The sequence below is a fragment of the Hordeum vulgare genome, chromosome 2H (genome assembly GCF_904849725.1).
Source record: "Hordeum vulgare subsp. vulgare chromosome 2H, MorexV3_pseudomolecules_assembly, whole genome shotgun sequence".
Taxonomy (NCBI): domain Eukaryota; kingdom Viridiplantae; phylum Streptophyta; class Magnoliopsida; order Poales; family Poaceae; genus Hordeum; species Hordeum vulgare.
In genome coordinates this window covers 566,760,569-566,778,743 of record NC_058519.1, presented here as the reverse complement: position 1 = coordinate 566,778,743, position 18,175 = coordinate 566,760,569, and the positions used below count along the sequence as shown (strand labels likewise).

Here is an 18,175-nt window from a genome sequence, read left to right as displayed (position 1 = left end):
AGACAGATCACGGAAGAAATGCCTTTGTTGAAAGGCATGACGGCTTTGAGGAACTTGTGCTTGAACCAAGTGTCACCCATTTCCTTGCTCCCATGATCCAAAAGAGAGACGGAAGGGTGGTCAATCTTATATGGAGCTCCCTTGGGTCCTCATATTCCTTCATCACAAACTCATCATCTTCATCAAGAACCACCTCAAAGATGCATCATTGAATGCTTGATATACCTTTGTACAAGGAGTTGATGTTCACCCATGCATCTTTGACAATGGTGAACGGGCGCAAGTGGGAGAGCTCTTAGGGTGGCAAGGTGGATTGAAGAATGAACAAAGCGGAAGCATTGAGTTGGTTGTCCACTTCTTCTCTTGGTGTCATGTTGTTGGGATCATGAGGGTGAAAGACTTGCTCAATCACTCTCCATAGTTGTGTTGAGCTGTGATTCAAATGAGACTTCATATGAAAAACCCAATCAGGAAAGTTGGTCAAATCAAGCTTAGGTGGGGGCCATTAGAGTTTATATGAGGTGAGGGAACTGGTCCACCATAGACGAGGGAGGGGCAATTGCGGCATGGCTTCCCAACCCATTACCTCCATGAGAGGATTTGGGGAGCTGAGTACTAGTCGATTCCTTGGCGGAATGGGCATTCGTCTCCGCATGGATTGGATTAACCAAATCCTTGGCATCGGTGAGTAGTTTAATATTCTCAAAAAAATATATTTAGCATGTCCTTGACCTCATCAACCATGGATGATTTGAGAGATGCGATGGCCTCATTCAAATCATCACGGATGACGACGGTCCCGGACACGGCCGCGGAGTGCTCCCCTTCGTCACCTACTACGTCAACCATACTTGAGCGGTTAAGCCTTTAAAAGAGATGTTGCTCTGATACCAATTGAAAGGGTCGATATGGTTAACTAGAGGGGGGTGAATAGGCAACTACCAATTTTAGATTTTCTTAACAAGTTAGGTTTAGCAAGAAATGGGTTGTCTAGATATGCAACTAGGTGAACAACCTATAAGATGCTAACAAAAACACGCATACAAGCAAGCAAAAGATGCAACACAAGTAAGGCTTGCACAAAGTAAAGGTAAGAGATAACCACAAGTGGAACCGATGGAGACGAGGATGTGTTACCAAAGTTCCTTCCCTTTGAAGGGAAGTACCTCTCCATTGGAGCGGTGTGGAGGCACAATGCTCCCTAAGAATCCACTAGGGACACCGTATTCTCCTCACGCCCTCACACAATCCGAGATGTCGTGATTCCACTAGTGGTGCCCTTTGAAGGTGGCAACTAAACCTTTACAAACAAGGTTGGGGCTATCTCCACAACTAAATTGGAGGCTCCCAATGACACCACGAAGCTTCACCACAATGGATTGTGGCTTGATACGTCTCCAACGTATCTATAATTTTTGATGGTTCCATGCTATTATCTTGTCAAATTTGGATGTTTTATATGCATGAATATGCTATTTTATATCTTTTTTGGGACTAACCTATTAACTCAGTGCCAAGTGCCAGTTTCTATCTTTTCCGTGTTTTTGACTCTTTTTCAGACGGAGTCCAAATGGAATGAAACTTTACGATGATTTTTTTGGACCAAAAGATACCCCCGAAGCTTTGGAAGAAGGCCAGAAGAGCCATGAGGGAGTCACAAGCCCATGGGGCGTGATCTACCCCCTGGTTGCACCGTGCGGGCTTGTGACCTCCTCGTGGGCCCAACTGACGCAATTCCACAGCTATAAATTCCTATAAATTCAGAAACCCCCCAAAAGTAACCTAGATCGGGAGTTCCGCCGCCGCAAGCCTCTGTAGCCACAGAAAACCAATCTGGATCCCGTTCCGGCACCCTGCCGGAGGGGGAATCCATCTCCGGTGGCCATCTTCATCATCCCGGCGATCTCCATGACGAGGAGGGAGTAGTTCACCCTTGGGGCTGAGGGTATGTACCAGTAGCTATGTGTTTGATCTCTCTCTCTCTCGTGTTCTTGAGATGTATTGATCTCGATGTACCGTGGGCTTTGCTACTATAGTTGGATCTTATGATGTTCTTCCCCCTCTCCCTTCTTGTAATGAATTGAGTTTCCCCTTTGAAGTTATCTTATCGGATTGAGTCTTTGAGAACACTTGATGTATGTCTTGCACGTGTCTATCTGCTGTGATCAACTTGCGGGTTTGTGACAATTGGGAACCTATGCATATGGGTTGGCACACGTGGATTCATCTGAGTACTCGATGTATGTTTTGGTGATCAACTTGCGGGTTCGTGACATTGGGATCCTATGCATAGGGGTTGGCACACATTTTGACTCTCTAGTAGAAACTTTGGGGCACTCTTTGAAGTTCTATGTGTTGGTTGAATAGATGATTTTGAGATTATGTGATGCATATCGTATAATCATGCCCACGGATACTTGAGGTGACAATGGTGTATCTAGGTGACATTAGGGTCTTGGTTGATATGTATATTAAGGTGTTATTGTAGTACGAACTCTTGAATAGATCGATCAGAAAGAATAACTTTACGGTGGTTTCGTACCCGACAATAATCTCTTCGTTTGTTCTTCGCTATTAGTGACTTTGGAGTGACTCTTTGTTGCATGTTGAGGGCTAGTTATATGATCCAATTATGTTATCATTGTTTAGAGAACTTCACTGGTGAAAGTATGAACCCTAGGCCATGTTTCCACGCATTTCAATACCGTTCGTGCTCACTTTTTTTACTTGTTACCTTGCTGTTTTTGTAATTTCAGATTACAAAAACCTATATCTACCATCCATATTGCACTTGTATCACCATCTCGTCGCCGAACTAGTGCACCTATAAACCTTACCATTGTATTGGGTGTGTTGGGGACACAAGAGACTCTTTGTTATTTGGTTGCAGGGTTGCTTGAGAGAGACCATCTTCATCCTACGCCTCCCGTGGATTGATAAACCTTAGGTCACCCACTTGAGGGAAAATTGCTACTGTCCTACAAGCCTCTGCACTTGGAGGCCCAACAACGTCTACAAGGAGAAGGTTGCATAGTAGACATTATGGCTTCAAGGTGACTTCGACTGTCTAGGGTGCTCAAACACCCAACAGTAATAAGATCCTCAAGGGATTAGTGGGGGGAATCAAATTTCTCTTGGTGGAAGTGTAGAAACCCTAGAAGATCAACAAGTTTTGTTGGCTAGGGAGAGAGATCGGGCGAAGATAGAGCTTGGAGCAGCAATGGAGCTTAGGGTTGGAAGAGGTGTTATTCTTGGATAAGAAGACCCCCTTTATATAGTGGGGGATCAAATCCAGTCGTTATCCCTTCTCAGCCTGCACACAAGCAATACTACCACTCACGGGAATGATACTACAGCTCGCGCGGATGTGCCAGCTACTCAGTGCAAACACACGAGGTCTCGAGCCATTAGTGCCGCCGGAGTGTGATGACCCACAAGTATAGGGGATCTATCATAGTCCTTTCGATAAGTAAGAGTGTCGAACCGAATGAGGAGCAGAAGGAAATGACAAGTGGTTTTCAGCAAGGTATTCTCTGCAAGCACTGAAATTACCGGTAACAGATAGTTGCGGGATAAGATAATTCGTAACGGGAACAAGTAACAATAGTAACAAAGGTGAAGCAAGATGGCCCAATCCCTTTTGTAGCAAGGGACAAGCCTGTACGAACTCTTATATAAGGTAAAGTGCTCCCGAGGACACATGGGAATTTCTGTCAAGCTAGTTTTCATCATGTTCATATGATTCGCGTTCGCTACTTTGATAGTTTGATATGTGGGTGGACCGGTGCTTGGGTGCTGTACTTACTTGGACAAACATCTCACTTATGATTAACCCCTCTCGCAAGCATCCGCAACTACGAAAGAAGAATTAAGACAAAGTCTAACCATAGCACTAAACTGGTGGATCCAAATCAGCCCCATGCGAAGCAACACATAAACTAGGGTTTAAGCTTCTGTCACTCTAGCAACCCATCATCTACTTATTACTTCCCAATGCCTTCCTTTAGGCCCAAATAATGGTGAAGTTTCATGTAGTCGACATTCACATAACACCACTAGAGGAAAGACAACATACAACGCATCAAAATATCGAATGAATACCAAATTCACATGACTACTTATAGCAAGACTTATCCCATGTCCTCAGGAACAAACGTAACTACTCACAAAGCATAATTATGTTCATGACCAGAGTGGTATTGAATAGCATTAAGGATATGAACATATGATCTTCCACCAAGTAATCCAACTAGCATCAACTACAAGGAGTAATTAACACTACTGGCAATCTTGCAAGTACCAATCGGAGTCGCGAGACGGAGATTGGGTACAAGAGATGAACTAGGGTTTGGAGATGAGATGGTGCTGATGAAGATGTTGATGGATATGAGTCCCCTCTGATGAGAGGAGTGTTGGTGATGACAATTGCGATGATTTCCCCCTCCGGGAGGGAAGTTTCCCCGGCAGGACGGCCCTGCCGGAGCTCTAGATTGGTTCTGCTCAAGTTCTGCCTCGTGGCTGCTGCGTTTCTTCCCGGAAACTCTCTCTTGATTTTTCTGGGACGAAACCCTCCATATAGCAGAAGATGGGAGCCGGAGGGGTAACAGGGGGCCCACGAACCCTTCAAGCGCGCCCAGGGGGGTGGGGCGCGTCTGGCAGGCTCGTGACCTCCTGGTGGCTCCCCTCCACTATTTCTTCTACCGAATATTTTTATATATTCCAAAATAATTCCTCGCTGATTTTACGGCTTTTGGAGTTGTGCAGAATAGGTATCTCAAACTTGCTCCTTTTCCAGCCCAGAATTCCAGCTGCCAGCATTCTCCCTCTTCATGTAAACCTTATAAAATAAGAGAGAAAAGGCATACATATTGTACCATAATATGTAATAACAGCCCATAATGCGATAAATATCAATATAAAAGCATGATGCAAAATGGACGTATCAACTCCCCCAAGCTTAGACCTCGCTTGTCCTCAAGCGGAAGCCGAGATCAATAAATAAGCCCACATGTTTAGAGATAGAGGAGTCGATAAAATAAAATACAGACATGCACGCATCATGATCATATTTAGAACAACAATATCGTCATATAATCTCTTATGCTAAAGTGATAATTCCTTCACAATGTAAAGTATGGATCAAGAACCTTATTGAGAATTAACAACCAATAGTCTTTAGTCATTGAAGCAATTGCAATTTATCATAACATCGGATAGAGTCAAATAAGAGCTTGTAAAGCAAATCCACATACTCAATCATCTTTTAGTCTTCTACAATTGCTAAAACTCATGCGGTACTCATGAGATCAAAGTTTCAGTTGGACACAGAGAAAGATAGGGGCATATAGTTTCGCTTGCCAACTATTTACCTCAAGGGTAATGTCAACAATAATAATTCATGATTACTTACTTCCAAGTTGATATATGAATATAGATCTTTCCCTAGCACAGGACGCTTGCCAAGATAATGGCGAAATAAGGAATTGGTGTCGATCACCATGACTCTTTTAAAGATAAAAAGTAAAGGTACAAGACAGGCCCTTCGCAGAGGGAAGCAGAGGTTGTCATGTGCTGTTGAGGTTTGGATGTGTGATCTCTTAGTGTGAAGGAACGTCACTTTATATTACCTCCTGTGATAAAGAACTTTATTATGCAGTCTGTCGCTTTTATGTCCTCCTCATCACAGGTTCGTACAAAGCTTATTTTCCACACACTAATAGATCATACATATTTAGGGAGCAATTTTATTGCTTGCACCGATGACAACTTACTTGAGGGATCTTATTAAATCCATAGGTAGGTATGGTGGACTCTCATGGCAAAACTGGGTTGAGGGTTTATGGATGCACAAGTAGTATCTCTACTTAGTGCGGAAGTTTTGGCTGATATGAGGTGGAAGCAAGCGTCACATGCTAAGGGATCTCTAGTCATATAACATTGTTCGGAACCAAGCAAACATAATTCATTATGTTGTCTTCCTTGTCCAACATCTACTTCTCAGCATGTAATAGTTTAATGAGTGTTCACAATCATAGACGATGTCAAAGATGATATATTTATATGTGAACCTCTCTTTCTTTATTACTTCCTATTAATTGCAACAATGACCAAGGTCTACGTTTGTCCACCCACAACAAGTTTCAATCAACATTCTTTTTATATGTGAAGCCACCACTTCCCATAGGATCATCACATGATCTTTCATGCTTTTGTTCTATTATTATTCTTTTCTTTAGATCATGGCATGAAGCAAAGCCCTTAACTAAAACACTCTTTATTATATAACTCACGAACTCGATTACATTGGGGGTAACACAAAGCAAAACTCAAGCCTAGATCGTACTAAGAACTTTATTCTACTAGATAAAGATATTACCAAAAATGATCGAACTAAGATAAAGGTAAAGGCAAAAGATGTTATGGTGATATGATACCGGGGCAACTCCCCCAAGCTTGGCACAAGCCAAGGGGAGTGCCCATACCCATGTGTTTAATTGTCTTCCTTCAGAGGTGATGGTGGTGGAGTTGTTGGAGTCTGGGGTTGATTCTCCGTCTTCCAAGGCATAGGTTCTCCATCATGGGAAGATGATCGAGTCTCCGGAATCCTCAAATCTGCAGCCAACCGCATTGCTTTAAATCTATACTCATACTCACAATTTTGGTTCTACAGGTCGTAGATCTGGGCTTGGAGATGATTGATTATGTCATAGAGCTTGAAGAGGTGCTCCCCGATGTCCTTGGCATCGATCTTGTGCTTGTTGGTGAACTCCATGATCATCATGTGGTTGGCGTTGAGTCCGCGTTCCACCATCCCTTGGCACTTGAAGACTTGCTGCTCCATTGCTTCGAGCCTCGCCTCTACACTTCCGGTCCTCTTGGGCCCCTCAACATCACGGATGTGCAGCACCCCCTCATGCATCTCGATAGATTGCGGGTGTTGCAGCACCTCCGCGAGGTAGGGATTGATGACCTTCTCGAAGAACTTGTCCTTCGGAACTTTTGGGGACGCCATAGTGATCTGGATCTGTTTGCACAACACCTCGAAACGAAAACAGAGGATATTTGCGTGATACGAGGGTCAGACCTTTCGGTAGATTATATAATGAATTTTTTTACCGACCATAAAGAGTATTGCACAAGAAAACGGAGTCCGGGAGACACACGAGGTGCTCACGAGCCCCCCAGGCGCGCCCAGGGGGGTGGGGCGCGCATGGCAGGCTTGTCACCTCCTCGTGCGCTTTCTGGACTATAAATTTTTCTATTTTTCTAAATATTCCAAAACGGAGAAAAATTGCTATTGGAAAAGTTTTGGAGTCGGTTTACTTACGGTATCACATACCTCTTCGTTTTTGGAGTCTGAAACAAGCTCGTAAATATCCCTTATGTACTCCTCCGGAGTTATGGTATTAATAATATTGCTTTCAACATTTATGAGAGTACCTGAGATATAATACTTGATTCTTTGCCCATTTATAACTCTCAGAAAATTACCTTCCGCGTTGTTGATTTTTATGACACCAAAACGATATACTTCCTCAACAATGTAAGGTCCTTCACATTTAGAGAGAAGTTTCCTGCAAAAAATCTTAAAGGAGAATTGTATAGCAAGACATAATCACCTACATTGAACTCACGTTTTTGTATCCTTTTATCATGCCACCTATTAACTTTTTCTTTAAACAACTTGGCATTTTCATATGCCTGAGTTCTCCATTCATCAAGTGAGCTAATATCAAATAACCTCTTCTCACTAGCAAGTTTGAAATCAAAGTTGAGCTCTTTGATTGCCCAATAAGCCTTATGCTCTAGCTCAAGAGGTAAATGACATGCTTTACCGTAAACCATTTTATACGGAGACATGCCCATGGGATTCTTATAAGCAGTTCTGTAAGCCCACAGTGCATCATCAAATTTCTTAGACCAATTCTTTCTAGACCTATTAAGAGTATTTTGCAAAATTAATTTAATTTCTCTATTATTTAACTCTACTTGACCACTAGACTGAGGATGATAAGGAGATGCAATTCTATGGTTGATATCATACTTAGCAAGCATTTTACGGAAAGCACCATGAATAAAATGTGAACCACCATTAGTCATTAAATATCTAGGGACTCCAAATCTAGGAAAAATAACTTCTTTAAGCATATTAATAGAGGTGTTATGATCCGCACTACTAGTTGGAATAGCTTCTACCCACTTAGTAACGTAATCAACAACAACTAGAATATGAGTATACCCGTTGGACTTTGGAAAAGGTCCCATAAAATCAAAACCCCAAACATCAAATGGTTCAATAACAAGTGAATAATTCATAGGCATTTCCCAACTTTTACTGATATTACCTTTTCTTTGACATTCATCACAAGAAAAGACAAACTTACGAGCATCCTTGAAGAGAGTAGGCCAATAAAAACCGGATTGCAATACCTTGTGTGCAGTTCTATCTCCCACATGGTGTCCTCCGTAAGCCTCGGAGTGACACTTCTGTAGGATCTGTCCCTGTTCATGCTCAGGTACACAACGTCTAATAACACCATCTACTCCTTCTTTATAAAGGTGAGGATCATCCCAAAAGTAATGTCTCAAATCATAAAAGAACTTTTTCTTTTGTTGGCATGTGAAACTAAGTGGTTTATATTTAGCAACAATATAATTAGCATAATCAGCATACCATGGTGTACTGCGTCATTCAAGGTTGATGACATTCAATTGTTCATCAAGAAAGCTATCATCAATAGGTTGTGGGTCATCACGAACATTCTCTAACCTAGACAGGTTATCTGCTACGGGGTTCTCAGCACCCTTCCTATCAACAATATGAAAATCAAATTCTTGTAGCAAGAGAACCCATCTAATAAGTCTAGGTTTAGCATCTTTCTTTTCCATGAGATATTTAATAGAAGCATGATCAGTGTGAACAGTAACTTTGGAATCAACAATATAAGATATGAACTTATCACATGCAAACACAACTGCTAAAAATTCTTTTTTAGTAGTAGCATAGTTTCTTTGGGCACTTTGTAGAGTTTTACTAGCATAATGAATAACATTTAATTTCTTATCAACTCTTTGTCCTAGAACAGCACCACCATCATAATCACTAGTATCACACATAATTTCAAAAGGTAGGTTCCAATCAGGTGGTTGAACAATAGGTGCATTTATCAAGGCCTTCTTAAGTATTTCTAATGCTTCTTCACAATCATCATAAAAAACAAATGGAATATCTTTTTGCAAGAGATTGGTGAGAGGCCTAGAAATCTTAGAGAAGTCTTTAATAAACCTTCTATAGAAACCAACATGACCAAAGAAATTCTTATACCTTTAATGTCTGAAGGGCATGGCATTTTCTCGATCGCATCAACTTTAGCCTTATCGACTTCAATACCTCTTTCAGAAATTTTATGTCCCAAGACAATGCCTTAATTAACCATAAAGTGGCACTTCTCCCAATTCAAACAAGGTTAGTATCTTTACATCTCTGCAAAACTCGATCAAGGTTGCTCAAGCAATCATCAAAAGAAGATCCGTAAATGGAGAATCATCCATGAAAACCTCAACAATCTTTTCACAAAAGTCAGAGAATATAGCCATCATAAATCTTTGAAAGGTAGCAGGTGCATTACATAAACCAAAAGGCATACGTCTATAAGCAAAGGTACCGAAAGGGCAAGTAAAAGTGGTTTTCTCCTGATCAGATTGTGCAACACGTATTTGGGAGAAACCAAAATAACCATCTAGAAAGCAAAAGTGTGTATGTTTAGACAATCTTTCTAGAATTTGATCAATAAAAGGTAAAGGGTAATGATCTTTCTTAGTAGTTTTATTTATTTTCCTAAAATCAATTACCATTCTATAGCCAGTAACAATTCTTTGTTGGACCAATTCATCTTTATCACTAGGGACAACAGTAATACCTCCCTTCTTAGGGACACAATGCACCGGACTTACCCAATCACTATGAGCATCAGGATAAATTATACATGCTTCCAGGAGCTTTAGTATTTCTTTTCTTACCACCTCTTTCATCTTAGGATTTAATCTTCGTTGATGATCGACAACTGGTTTGGAATCAGGATCAGTTTTAGTTTTATGCTGGCATAGAGTGGGACTAATGCCCTTAAGATCATCAAGAGTATATCCAATAGCCGCACGGTGCTTCCTCAGAGTTTTCAATAATTTCTTTTCTTCATGCTCTGAAAGGTTAGCACTAATAATAACAGGATATATCTCTTTTTCATCAAGATAAGCATACTTAAGAGTATCAGGTAATTGTTTAAGCTCAAACACGGGATCGCCCTTTGGTGGAGGCGGATCTCCAAGTAATTCAACAGGCAAATTATTCTTAAGGATAGGACATTGTTCAAAGATAACTCTATCTATCTCATTCCTTTCATCCATATGCATATCATTTTCATGTTCAAGCAAGTATTGATCTAAAGGATCAGTAGGAGGCACAACAATAGAAGCAAGAGCAATAATTTCATCCTTAGTAGACAATTATTTTTCATGAGGTTGTCTACCAAACTTAGAAAAATTAAATTCATGTGACACACCTCCAAAGCCAACAGTAACAGTTTGTTTCTCACAATCAATTTGAGCATTAACAGTATTGAGGAAAAGTCTATCAAATATGATGGGACAAAAGCTATCTTGTGTGGTAGCAAGAACGACAAAATCAGTAGGATACTTAGTTTTACCACACAAGACTTCAACATCTTTAACAATTCCCACATGGCATATAGTATCTCTATTAGCAAGTTTAATAGTAACATTAATAAATTGCATCTCGACAGGTGCAATCTCATCTTTAATTTCATTATATAAAGATTGAGGTATTGCACTAACACTAGCACCCATGTCACATAAACCATGATAACAATGATCTCCTATCTTAACAGAACCAACAACCATGCCAACAACAGGTTTATGTTTGTCTCTAGCATGAGGTTTAGCAATTCTAGCAGCAGCTTCATAGAATTGGATAACATGCCCATCAACATTATCGGCCAAGAGATCTTTAATAATAGCAATACTAGGTTCAACTTTAATTTGCTGAGGGGGTGTGGGTGTTCTAATGTAGCCCTTACGTATCACAGTTGAAGCTTTAGCATGATCCTTTATTCTAACAGGGAGAGGTGGTTTCTCAATGTAAGCACTAGGAACAATAGAATCATTATAAGCAATAACTTTCTCTTCCACTAGATTGGGTTTTACTACATTAACTTCTATGGGCGGATGATATTTAAACTACTTCTCCTTAGGGAGATTAATATGAGCTGCAAATGATTCACATAAAGAAGCGAATACTGGAGTAAACGATGCAGGTCGATCCTCAAATCACACATCATTAGGCTATTGCAATACCAGAAGGAATACTGGAGTAAACGATGCACGGTTAGGTGGATCAAATTTGGAGATGAAAACACCAAGTTCTTCCAATCAATTGCGACCGAAAGATATGGACGCAATTGCGTAACTACACTTAAAACTATGGATGGCAATGTAGTCGAAGATCACAAGGACAAAGAGGGTGTTTTATTTGAAACATATAGAGATAGAATGGGTGCGTCCAGACCACCCGACATACGGTTCGACCTCACATCGCTCCTAAGATCAGAGATTGACTTTGATACACTCACTGTTCCTTTTGAAAAATCAGAGATTGATGATGTCGTCAAACAAATGCGAGTAGATCGAGCACCAGGGCCAGATGGGTTTAATGGAGCATTTCTGAAGGCTTGCTGGTCAATCATCCAAAAAGATTTCTATGGACTCAGAGAAGAATTCCACAAGGGCTCGCTTAACCTAGAATCCCTCAACTATGGATATATCACACTGATCCCGAAGTTGTCCTCGCCTGAAACAGTTAATGGTTACAGGCCGATCACGCTGCTTAACTGTTGTCTTAAGATGATCACTAAGATCCTCGCCCAACGACTTCAGAAGATCATCTTGCGAATTGTACACCGTAATCAATATGGTTTTCTCAGGGGGAGATTGATCCATGACTGTCTGGCGTGGGCGTTTGAATACATCCACCAATGCCAAGAGTCTTGGAAAAAGATAGTGCTACTTAAGCTTGACTTCGCCAAAGCATTTGATACAGTTGAACACTCGGCGATGATTGACATCATGAAACATATGGGCTTTAACTCGAGATGGATTAGTTGGATAAAGTGCATTTTCTCCTCAGGGAAGTCATCAGTGCTGTTGAATGGAGTTCCTGGACGACAGTTTCCGTGCAGATGCGGGGTCAGACAAGGAGATCCCCTCTCCCCTCTGATATTTGTTTTAGCTGCAGATCTACTCCAAACTGTGATCAACAAAGCGATGATGGATGGGGTTCTTACAAATCCGATAGACCCCCGAGGAAATGGGATTTCCCAGTGATTCAATACGCTGACGACACGATCATTGTGATGCCAGCTTGTACTGTCCAAGCCGCTAAGATGAAAGGCATCCTAGATGACTATGCTGGAACCATCGGGCTGAAGATCAACTATCAAAAGTCGACGTTGAACCCCATCAACCTGTCCCCCAACGAAAGTGAAGATATTGTGAAGATTTTCGGATGCGCGAGGGCCTCTATGCCATTCACGTACCTGGGACTACCGCTGGGCACATCAAAACCCACGGTTTTGGACATGACCCCACTGGTTTGTAAGGCAGAAAGGAAGATAACGACGACAATGTCAATGATGTCGTATGCGGGCAAGCTAGCCCTAATGAACTCCCTCATTACATCGATTCTCATCTTCCCCATGGGGACGCTCCGGATCCCGCCGACGATTGTGGAACAGGTCGATAAGATAAGAAGGAGGTGTCTATGGAGGAAGAAGGTGAAGGATGGTTTCAAAAGCAATGCGCTTGTAGCCTGGGAGGCAGTGTGTAAGCCCAAACATAATGGTGGACTTGGGGGTTCTAAGCCTCCGATTACAAAATGATGCCATGCTTCTGAAGATGCTGCACAAGTTCTATAATCATCATGATGTTCCCTGGGTCTCTCTGACCTGGAACACACATTATGTGGATGAAATGCCGCATGTACGGGGACCGTGTGGGTCCTTTTGGTGGCGGGAGCTGGCTAAACTCATGCCTCTGTTTAGGGGGGTGACCAGAGTCCAGACTAGCAACGGCCGATCCGCGCTGTTTTGGAAAGATGGTTGGAACAATGCGGTATATGAAGACAAGTTCCCCGAGCATTCTCTTTCGCTGGCTGTGAGGATGCATCCGTCCACGACTTCCTGAGCACGCAATCGTTGCAGGAGAGGTTCCTGCTACCGCTCTCGATGCAGGCTCACGATGAAGTCAAGCGGCTAATGCCAGAAATATGCGAGAGGGCGCCCAACCCTAATGCAGATAAATGGACATGCGCATGGGGGGCCGATGATTTCAATACATCGGAATATCATAGGTTCTGCTTCAAAGGGGTGGTTGCCCATGCAGCCTACGACTGGCTGTGGAAATCGAAATGCACACCGAATATCAAGGTGTTTGGTTGGTTCCTACTCATGGATAGGCTTAACACAAGAAATATGCTCAAAAGAAGACACTATAATATAGGCTCCACGTTGGATTGTCTACTGTGTGGCCGCAATATAGAGGAGATGCTTGAACATCTTTTCTTTGGATGTGGGTTCAGCAAAAGTTGATGGGAGCTATTAGGGATCAGATGGGTCGCGTTTGATCATAGACTGGAGGTGTTGCAACACCAGAAGATGATATATCCCCGAAAGATGTTCATGGAGTCCTTCGTGGTGGCAGCTTGGAGTTTGTGGAAAGAAAGAAACAACAAATGTTTTGAGAATGTGACACCTTCCCTAGACTCTTGGAGACATAGATTTGTAAAGGAATTTTCCAACCTTAGACATAGGGTGCCATCTAGCAAGGTACATCTAGTGGACAACATTGTTGCTTCTTTGCTGATCCCTCCTCTAGTAGTGTAAAACCCTCCACCACCACCCCACCCAACCCCCCTTCCCCCCTCATGTACATGTAACATTGTCAGCTTGTTTATATATACATGCAGTAGGAGTCTTTCCTACTGTCTTACACTAAAAAATTGATTCACATAAAGAAGCTACTATCTCAGAGTCAAGTCCATGTTTAGCGTTAAAATCACGAAAAGTATTTGTTTCAACGAAGGATTTAACGCAATCGAACTTAAGATTCATACCTGACTCCTTACCTTCATTGAACTCCCAATCTTCAGAGTTGCATTTAATTCTTTCCAATAAATCCCATTTGAAATCAATATCTCTCTTCATAAAAGAACCGGTGAAGAAGTGTCAAGCATGTTGCGATTGTCATGAGAAAGTCGAGCATAAAAGTTCATAATAATAATTTCTCTAGGGAGCTCATGGCTGGGGCATGAATATAACATTGACTTAAGCCTCCCCCAAGCTTGAGCGATACTTTCTCTATCACGAGGACAAAAATTATAGATATAATTCCGATCACGATGTACCAAATGCATAGGATAAAACTTTTGATGAAATTCCAATTTCAATCGGTTGTAGTTCCATGATCCAGTATCATCACATAGCCTCTACCATGTCAATGCTTTATCCCTCAAAGATAAGGGAAAGACCTTCTTCTTGATCTCATCCTCGGGCAAACCTACAAGCTTAAATAAACCACAAACTTCATCTACATAGATTAGACGCAAGTCGGGATGTGATGTTCCATCTCGTGTAAAAGGATTAGCGAACGGTTTCTCTAGCATACCCAAAGGAATTTCATAATAAATATTTTCAATAGGTGCAGTAGGTTGAGGAGCAACTCTTTGTGCTTCCGGTCGAGGTGAAGGTACCCCGAACAAGCCCCAAAAGGATTAGTTTCCATAGTGACAAGTGACAATAAATTTCAGCAGACTATATAGATGTTTCCTTACCAAATTCCACTCACCAAAGGCGCTTCACTCCCCGGCAACGGCGCCAGAAAAGAGTCTTGATGACCCACAAGTATAGGGGATCTATCGTAGTCCTTTCGATAAGTAAGAGCGTCGAACCCAACAAGGAGCAGAAGGAAATGAAAAGTGGTTTTCAGCAAGGTATTCTCTGCAAGCAATGAAATTATCGGTAACAGATAGTTGCGGGATAAGATAATTCGTAACGGGTAACAAGTAACAATAGTAACAAAGGTGCAGCAAGATGGCCCAATCCCTTTTGTAGCAAGGGACAAGTGATGACCCACAAGTATAGGGGATCAATCATAGTCCTTTCAATAAGTAAGAGTGTCGAACCCAACGAGGAGCAGAAGGATCTGACAAGTGGTTTTCAGCAAGGTAAAATCTACAGGCACTGAAATTGTCGGTAACAAGTGATTGTGTGGTGAGATGATTCGTAGCAAGCAACAAGTAACAAAAGTAGCAACGGTGCAGAGAAGTGGCCCAATCCCTTTTGTAGCAAGGGACAAGCCTGGACAAAGTCTTATAGGAGGAAAAACGCTCCCGAGGACACACGTGAATTTCTGTCATGCTAGTTTCATCATGTTCATATGATTCGCGTTCGTTACTTTGATAGTTTGATATGTGGGTGGACCAGTGCTTGGGTACTGCCCTTACTTGGACAAGCATCCCACTTATGATTAACCCCTCTCGCAAGCATTCACAACTACGAAAGAAGAATTAAGACAAAGTCTAACCATAGCATTAAACTAGTGGATCAAATCAGCCCCTTACGAAGTAACGCATAAACTAGGGTTTAAGCTTGTGTCACTCTAGCAACCCATCATCTACTTACTACTTCCCACTGCCTTCCTCTAGGCCCAAATAATGGTGAAGTGTTATGTAGTCGACGTTCACATAACACCACTAGAGGAAAAACAACATACAACACATCAAAATATAGAACGAATACCAAATTCACATGACTACTACTAGCATGACTTATCCCATGTCCTCAGGAACAAAAATAACTACTCACAAAGCATAATAATATTCATGACCAGAGAGGTAATGAGTAGCATCAAGGATCTGAACATAAACTCTTCCACCAAATAATCCAACTAGCATCAACTACAACGAGTAATTAACACTACTAGCAACCTTACAAGTACCAATCGGAGTCGCGAGACGGAGATTGGTTACAAGTGATGAACTAGGGTTTGGAGATGAGATGGTGCTGATGAAGATGTTGATGGTGATGAGTCCCCTCCGATGAGAGGAGTGTTGGTGATGACGATGGCGACGATTTCCCCCTCCGAGAGGGAAGTTTCCCCGGCAGGATCGTCCTGCCGGAGCTCTAGATTGGTTCTGCTCAAGTTCCGCCTCGTGGCAGCGACGAATGCACGAAAAAGATCCTCTCTGATTTTTTTTCTGGACGAAACCCTTCATATAGCAGAAGAGGGGGGCCACTGGGCCAGCAGGATGCCCACAAGCCCTCATGACGCGGCCTGGGGGGTGGCCGTGCCGTGCAGGCTTGTGGCCACCTGCTGGCGCCCCTCTGGCGATTCTTCGGCCCGGTATTTTTTATAAATCCGGAAAAAATCCTTGTTGATTTTTACGGCGTTTGGAGTTGCGCAGAATAGGTATCTCAACTTTGCTCCACTTTCAGGCCAGAATTCTAGTTGCCGGCATTCTCCCTCTTCATGTAAACCTTGCAAAATAAGAGAGAAAAGGCATAAGTATTGTACCGTGAAGTGAAATAACAGCCCAAGAAGCGATAAATATCAACATGAAAATATGATGCAAAATGGACGTATCAACAAGCCTGGACGAACTCTTATATAAGGTAAAGCGCTCCCGAGGACACATGGGAATTTCTGTCAAGCTAGTTTTCATCATGTTCATATGATTCATGTTCGCTACTTTGATAGTTTGATATGTGGGTGGACCGGTGCTTGGGTCCTGTCCTTACTTGGACAAACATCCCACTTATGATTAACCCCTCTCGCAAGCATCCACAACTACGAAAGAAGAATTAAGACAAAGTCTAACCATAGCAATAAACTGGTGGATCCAAATCAGCCCCTTGCGAAGCAACACATATACTAGGGTTTAAGCTTCTGTCACTCAAGCAACTCATCATTTACTTATTACTTCCGAATACCTTCCTCTAGGTGCAAATAATGGTGAAGTGTCATGTAGTCGACGTTCACATAACACCACTAGAGGAAAGACAACATACAACGCATCAAAATATCGAACGAATACCAAATTCACATGACTACTTATAGCAAGACTTATCCCATGTCCTCAGGAACAAAGGTAACTGCTCACAAAGCATAATTATGTTTATGATCAAAGAGGTATTGAATAGCATTAAGGATCTGAACATATGATCTTCCACCAAGTAATCCAAGTAGCATCCACTACAAGGAGTAATTAAGACTACTGGCAACCTTACAAGTACCAATCGGAGTTGCGAGACGGAGATTGGGTACAAGAGATGAACTAGGGTTTGGAGATTAGATGGTGCTGATGAACATGTTGATGGAGATGAGTTCCCTCCAATGAGAGGAGTGTTGGTGATGATGATGGCGATGATTTCCCCCTCCGGGAGGGAAGTTTCCCCGACAGGACGGCCCTGTCGGAGCTCTAGATTGGTTCTGCTCAAGTTCCGCCTCGTGGCGGCGGCGTTTCTTCCCGAAAGCTCTCTCTTGATTTTTTCTGGGACGAAACCCTCCATATAGCAGAAGATGGGAGCCGGAGGGGTAACAGGGGGCCCACGAGCCCCCCAGGCACGCCAGGGGGCTGGGGCGCGCCTGGCAGGCTCGTGACCTCGTGGTGGCTCCCCTCCAGTATTTCTTCCGCCCAGTATTTTTATATATTCCAAAATAATTCCTCGCTGATTTTCACGGCTTTTGGAGTTGTGCAGAATAGGTATCTCAAACTTGCTCCTTTTCCAGCCCAGAATTCCAGCTGCCGACATTCTTCCTCTTCATGTAAGCCTTATAAAATAAGAGAGAAAAGGCATAAGTATTGTACCATAATGTGTAATAACAGCCCATAATGCGACCAATATCAATATAAAAGCATGATGCAAAATGGACATATCAGAGATGTAATAATGCTCGCCTCAAAGATACTACCACTAGGGGTGCAGTGTAGTGTCCTTCAGAATCAGGGGAGAGGCAGAGCGGAGCAGTACCGTGGAAGCGGTCCTACTACTACTAGGAGTGGTACTACCGCCCGAAGGCAGTAGTGCCTCGCCCTACTGCCGCCCAT

The 18,175-nt window shown here is 42.4% G+C and overlaps 1 pseudogene; it reads left to right on the top strand.

Annotated features, from left to right (window-relative positions):
* Positions 1 to 11,565: 11,565 nt before the first annotated feature.
* On the top strand, positions 11,566 to 13,952 carry LOC123428658 (annotated as a pseudogene).
* The last annotated feature ends 4,223 nt before the right edge of the window (positions 13,953 to 18,175 follow it).